This window comes from Palaemon carinicauda, chromosome 14, assembly GCF_036898095.1.
Source record: "Palaemon carinicauda isolate YSFRI2023 chromosome 14, ASM3689809v2, whole genome shotgun sequence".
NCBI classification, from domain to species: Eukaryota; Metazoa; Arthropoda; class Malacostraca; order Decapoda; family Palaemonidae; genus Palaemon; species Palaemon carinicauda.
The window spans coordinates 120,698,526-120,706,025 of NC_090738.1; the positions used below are offsets into that span (position 1 = coordinate 120,698,526).

At 33.8% G+C, this 7,500-nt stretch overlaps 1 pseudogene; it reads left to right on the top strand.

Annotated features, from left to right (window-relative positions):
- Positions 1–7,500, top strand: part of LOC137652955 (protein white-like) — a 34,535-nt pseudogene that overhangs the window by 14,250 nt on the left and 12,785 nt on the right.

Here is a 7,500-nt window from a genome sequence, read left to right on the forward strand (position 1 = left end):
GAGTTTCAGTGCTCTGAAGACGAAGCTTCTGTCTAGGGTTAAGAAATGGCTATTGTGGAAGTTTTGTGAATGTAAGGTTTCATCCATTTACAAATAGAGTGTTTGACGTTTGTGTGGAGGTAAGGAGAAATATAATAGTGAAGATTACACATTTATTTATACAGTATATATACTTGTATATATATGTATATATATATATATATATATATATAAAGGAATTTATACGTAAAATATATTTATGTGTGCATATATATATAAAATGTATATATATATATATATATATATCTATATATATATATATATATATGTGTGGTGTGTGTGTGTGTGTGTGTGTATATATATATATATATATATATAAGTATGAAATGTATGTATCTTTGAATGTATGTATGTATGTATGTATGTATGTATGTATACTCTATACTAGGAAAAGAGAGAGAGAAAAATATTTCTGTTACAAATCATGGAGATTTAAGTCTCAAAAATTGCCAGAAAATATTCTAAAAAAAAATCCCAAAGGGATATATAATGTGTGATCTAATTTTCTCAAAAATATTCAGGAACTAGGGTCAAACGTTTAATCTTGAATTACAGTTTTATAACCTTTTGGAAGGGCTGCACTAATGGCCGGCAATTCCACTGATTAAAAAAAAGAATTATGAAAATACATCGAAAATAAAAGAGTCCCTTTTAGCAACCTAAACATGACCTTTACAGAATAATCTTTTCTTCTCCAAAATAATGTTAATTCTTTTTCGTGTTCTGTTATCCTGTTGACTGATAGAAATCTCTTCAGACGCGAATAATGTTGTTATGATTGTAACAGCAATTGTTTTGATTTAGCCTCAACGTTATTAAAAGTTATCTTTTTTTTATTTCTTTGATTTTATTGTTCTGATGAGATCGCTTTTCAGGCTTCTCATCTTTTTGATGGGTTTGACGTATATGAGCACATGTGGGTGCGTGGTTATGATGATATGTATGTATGAAGGCTGTTTATATATTTACAGAACACCCACACCCACAAAGGTACAATACACGCATACAAATGCATATACAGTATATATATATATATATAATATATATGTATATATATATGTATATATACATATATATGTATATATATATATATATATACTGTGTATATATATATGTATATATATATATATATATATAAGTACGTATATAAATGTGTGTGCGTCCGTTTATATTCATTTACGAAAATGACAGATAATAGATGAACATTAAGAATAACAGAATGGGTCCCTAGAGATTGCAAAAGAAGCAGGGGAAGGAAGAGAAGACGATGGTTTGACGAACCATAAAAGTTTGCGGGTGTGGAAGGCATAGAAAGACGATAAACAAACGCAAATTGTAGGACATGTCTGATGCCTTTGTTCTGCAGTGAACTAGTAATGGCTGATGACGATGAGGATGATGATGATGCTGATATCTATTGCCTGCTCATTTAATTCAATTGACATGTGGTAATAGTAAGCGGTGTTGCATGGTCACTGCTGCAATAGGAAGGGTCACTTGCTTGTATCTTAGAGCAATTTATTGTAAGGCAGAGGATCCGTTATTAAAAGGTTATGACTGAGTCGGGAGAAGAAATGTCCCTACATATTTGATGAACTTATTTGCTGAGCCCAACAACAAAACATTATGTCAGGTCAGTCTTTTTACTATATACTGATACCGTGTTGATATTTAGCAGAAATTCTGTATTGAAATCTACTTCACTTGATATTAGATAATATTTCATCTACCCATTTATTCTGTGAGAAACTCTGCATTCATTAATCCAACATAGTAATTTCCACAAAATCCACGGGGACATTTCCTGATATAATCTTCAATAACTAATGGAAATAAAAAAACGATACCATCATCTAAATTTAGTTCTGTAGTTTCAAATTGGCCTGCTTCATCCAACCTACAATAATGGCAAAACTATGTTTATCAGGATTTAAGATGTATCCAGTTACTTTATTTGTATAGCAGAAGGGCTAATGGGATGTAGTTCTTTTTTAAGATGTATTGTGAAGAATTTCAGATCACTTGATGAGAGAAAATACCCCCATAAATAGAAGATAAACTTCGTCTCCTAGGGTCGATTTTAATCATATTCTTGTAGATTGCCAGGGAATAATCGCCTTCCTGTCATCCTGCTTGAAGTAGATTCAAAATAGGTGGTGTCATTGGATTTACAACCATATGCTTTGCGTTTGTATGTAAGAAACATAATTGTAAAAAGATAATACATCTTGGAGTTTCTAATATATGTAGTTGCTGTATTGAGGAATAGTATAATAGCTGATTTGTTTTAATAAGTGAAACTAAGGTGAAAATGGAAGGACAAAGGCTTATTATGTATGAGGTAGCTGAAAAATGTATTGACAAGGAAGGTAAAGAATCTTTTGATATCCTAATGTCTGAAAGAGTACAAATACATCATTTCAAGGATTGTATGTGTAAGTTTGCGGGCCAATATTGGAAGAGAATGAAGGTGAAAGAGATTTTTGTGGGCAGAGATGAAAAGCTTGGTTGTTTCCAGGGTAGTTGTAATCGCAAAATTTAGTAAGAAAGTGATGGCACTGTGGTTGGATAGAGATTGTGTAGGAACTAAGAACAGAGAGTCTTGTGGAAAGTAGGAAAAAAGCTAGGCTGCCGTAAATGCTTAGTCCTAGAAAGGTGTTTATAATTTGAAAAGATGAAATATTGGAAAAAAATACCTTTATAGATTAAGTTTTAGTTTAGGGTAGCCTGAATATCATGATTAATGGATGTAATATTGAGGAAAGGTTGCTGGAGGTACATTATGATCATTATTTCGCTGAAAAAAATGCTAGGATAGATAGAAATTCAGATAACAAAGGAAGATGTGTATCCTAAGGAGGGAGTAAAGAGATCATAATATGAGATAAATAAATGAAAATGGCTAAGGGTTAGATACAAAGAACCTAACGAAATATGTAAAAATCGAGGACGTGGCCGAAGAGTTATCGGGGGAGCGTTTGTGGTTTTAGGAATGCAGACTTAGGGATTAAAAGGATGCACGGAATGACGAATTGAAAAATATAGTGAAAAAAAAAGTATTTAAGGTGACCTATTGGAAACGTCCCTGTCTGGCGTTTTGCCGGACTGGGGTTCGAGACCCACTCAAACTCAATGTTTTTTTGTAGTGTCTGCAGCCTCAACATCCTTGTAAGGAGCCTATAGGTCTACCTTATGGATCATCAGCAACCATTGCCAGTCGCTCCCTGGTCCTACCTTGGGTGGAGAGAGGGCTTGGGCATTGATCATATGTATGTACGGTCAGTCTCGGGGCATTTTCCTGCTATATAGGGTATGCCACTGTCCCTTAATTCTGCCATGCATGAGCGACCTATAAGCATTCAAATTGCTCTACGTAAGGGAAATTGTGTTTATGATTACAGTATGATGGACAATGTAGTCATATAGAAAGTCAGAAAGATAATAAACAAACGGGATGAAGAAAGAATGGGAGATGATATGTTAACCCTAAAGGAAGTAAATTCAGGAATTAGAATTCAGATTAAAAGATGGAGATACATTGACTTTAGTTTTAAGTTGGGAATCGGAATTCGACTGAAAAAAGAAAACGCGATTCAAATTAGAAATTAATTCTTATTTCTCTTTATAGGGAAAATGGATAATACCACTGTCATTTTTTATCAACTTAGTTTTCATTACTTGAAATTCGATTTGGATTTAAATTTATAAAAGATTATCCCAGTATTTAACCTTTTAATATCGGTCTCGTGTCTTAGAGAAACACTTACTGTCTGTCTCAAGTACATATATTCATTAACAATCGTCCATAACTTTTTTTGTTATCTCAGCATTTTCATTGAACATTATCTTGGTTTTACTTATATTCATTTTCAGTCCCGTATTTCTGTTTTTTCTATTCAAATCTTCTATCAGCTTTTGTAATTTCTTCCATAATTCACTAAACACAACCATGTCATCCACAAACATTAAGTTGTTAAGTTATTCCCCACTGATATTAATTCCTATATTTTCCTATTCTAGATACTTAAAAACTTCTAGGCACGCTGTGAATAATCATGTATATATATATATATATATATACATATATATATATATATATACATATATATAAACATATATATATATATATATATATACACATATATATACATATATATATATGTGTGTGTGTATATTTATAGATATACACACACACACACACACACATATATATATATATATATATAATTATCAGTAGCCGTTGCTGGTCCACTGCAGAACAAAGGCCTCAGACATGTCCTCCCCGTTTGCGTTATATATATATATATATATGTGTGTGTTTTGTGTGTGTGTGAAATATTATGAGAGATCTTCTATCTAGTAGCCAGCCAAAAAGATTTAGAGGCAAAGTGAATAGATATCTACTAGAAAAGAATATGTAAATAAAACGGGGGCTCAGAGAGCCTGTAAATGACAGCTCATTTCAAGTCTGTTGCGTTAACATTTCAGTTCTTTCATGAAAGGTTCCTGAGTGAGATGATACGTTTTGGTATCTGAGAACCAGTCTCTCTCTCTCTCTCTCTCTCTCTCTCTCTCTCTCTCTCCTTATTGAAATGCTTGTCATCATGTAAGTATTCTAAAATTAACATTTGTACTTATATCTTATAAGAATTCTCTCTCTCTCTCTCTCTCTCTCTCTCTCTCTCTCACCTTATTGAAATGCCTGTCAGCATGTAAGTATTCTAAGATTAACATTTTTGTACTTATTTCTTATAAGAATTCTCTCTCTCTCTCTCTCTCTCTCTCTCTCTCTCTCTCTCAACTTACTGAAATGCCTGTCAGCATGTAAGTATTCTAAGATTAACGTTTGTACTTATTTCCTATAAGAATTCTCTCTCTCTCTCTCTCTCTCTCCTCTCTCTCTCTCTCTCCTTATTCAAATGCCTGTCACCATGTATTCTAATATTAACATATTATATATATATATATATATATATCTGATAAGAATTCTCTCTCTCTCTCTCTCTCTCTCTCTCTCTCACCTTATTGAAATGCCTGTCAGCATGTAAGTTTTCTAAGATTAACATTTTGTACTTATTTCCTATAAGAATTCTCTCTCTCTCTCTCTCTCTCTCTCTCTCTCTCTCTCTCTCTCTCTCCTTATTCAAATGCCTGTCAGCATGTGTTCTAAGATTAACATTTTGTATATATATCTGATAAGAATATTCTCTCTCTCTCTCTCTCTCTCTCTCTCTCTCTCTCTCTCTCTCTCCTTATCAAAATTCCTGTCAGCATGTGAGTATTCTAAGATTAACCTTTTGTACTTATTTCTTATAAGAATTCTCTCTCTCTCTCTCTCTCTCTCTCTCTCTCTCTCTCTCTCTCCCTCCTCTCTCTCTCTCTCTCATTGAAACCAAATTTCTGTTTATTAACGTGAGTTACAAATTTACACAATGGTATGTGACTAACTGTTCACACATACACGTGAGAATATGCTGATGTCTATATTCGCTTAGACATTTACGTATGGATGTAGTCTATAAGTGATATTTGTTTATTTGACGATCATTACTAAGATATAAAGGAATACTGTCATAGACTACAGTAGAGTGGCACTCAGTAGAACACAGACTTCCGGAGCGGCAGCTTATTTCACAGCCTTTTGCTTGATTTTGAACTTTGACCTTTGACCTTAAGATGTATCAGTTGGCGTGGATTTTCATACACTTAAATATGAACCAAGTGTAAAGTCTCTGTGACAACGATGTCCACACTTATGGCTGATTACGTGCATTAGACATTTTGCTTGACCGTAACCTTGAACTTATACCTTGACCTATCAAATTTAATAATTTCCAATTTTTAACTTACTTCCAACTTCGTTGGCGGGGGAGACAAAAGTAGAGTACTAAAGATGGTTATCAGCATCATCATTATGGTTATAATCATTTCAGGTCTTTGCCATGTTCAACAGAGTACTTCTAATGGCTGAAGGGAGGACGGCCTACCTCGGCTCTACTGAACGTGCAATGGAATTCTTTGCTGGGTAAGTTGGATAACACAGAACATTTATTTTATCCCTATGTATTGAAGGGCTTGTGCCGATCAATGGGTGTTTCGTTAGATGACATTTCTTTCGTTTATGCTTTGATTTCTTGTTTCAGAGGGAAGATGATAATAGATTAACACACACACACACACACACACACACACACACACATATATATATATATATATATATGTGTGTGTGTGTGTGTGTGTATAAATATAGATATATATACAGTATATATACATACATACATACATACATACATATATATGTATATATATACATACATACATATATATATATATATATATATATACAGCAGTACACGCTAGTATTTCTAATTGCAATTACATATCACCATCTGACGGCGTCAAGAGAAAGGACATGAGTTTTGTAACCTTACCCTTAAACAGTTGATGAGAAGACAAACGGCTGTTATGTTCTGATTCCACCCACTGGGAGGTTAGAGGGGACTAGTGATAGTCCCTGCTGGCTAATGGTCGCCCGAGGAGGACGATGTAAATCGTCTCTGTGGAGACCTAAAACCCGCAACTCTTAACTTTAATTTCCAAAAGGAAAAAGGTGTACGGTTGATTACACACACACACACACACACACACACACATATATATATATATATATATATATACTCCTATAGTTAACGTAAGCATTCCGTTTCTTAGGTGATAGTTAGAAAAGTAGGAAAAGAATCTGGTGCCCATTCACCACTGTGGTGGACTTGTGAGCCCTAGATATCTGTGTTTCTGTGTCTAAATATATTTATACACTTAGTGTGAATATTTACCTATTATTCATGTGTACCTTATAATTGTAATTTTTTTCAACGTTAAACACGCATTGAAAACTACATCTGATACATTATTTTCTTAATTTCATATATTTCTTGTCAAATCATTCTTTGACTGAATCTTGACTTCTATCACCACCCAATTCGTAAGGATGGGGAAAACATGTCCAGAGAATTTCAACCCTGCTGACTACTTCATTGACAACCTGGCCATCCAACCCGAGAAAGAAGAAGAGTGTAAACAGTTCGTGGAAGCAGCTTGTGATGCCTTCGACAAGAGCTCTGTTGGGCAGCAGGTTCTCCAGGGAGCCAAGGACAACGCACAAGCCCACACGAATGGGTCAGCTAACGGGGAAAATGAAATGAAGGTAGGTAAATTAATGTAGAATACGGTTTTAGGTAAATGGTATGAAAATATTATTATTATTATTATTATTATTATTATTATTATTATTATTATTATTATTATTATTACTTGCTAAGCTACGACCCAAGTTGGAAAAGCAGGGTGCTATAAGCCAAGGGGCTCCCGCAGGGAAAAATAGCCCAGTGAGTTAGGATACAGGGAAAAATTAAATATTTTAAGAACAGTAACAACGTTAAAATAAATATCTCCAATATAAAA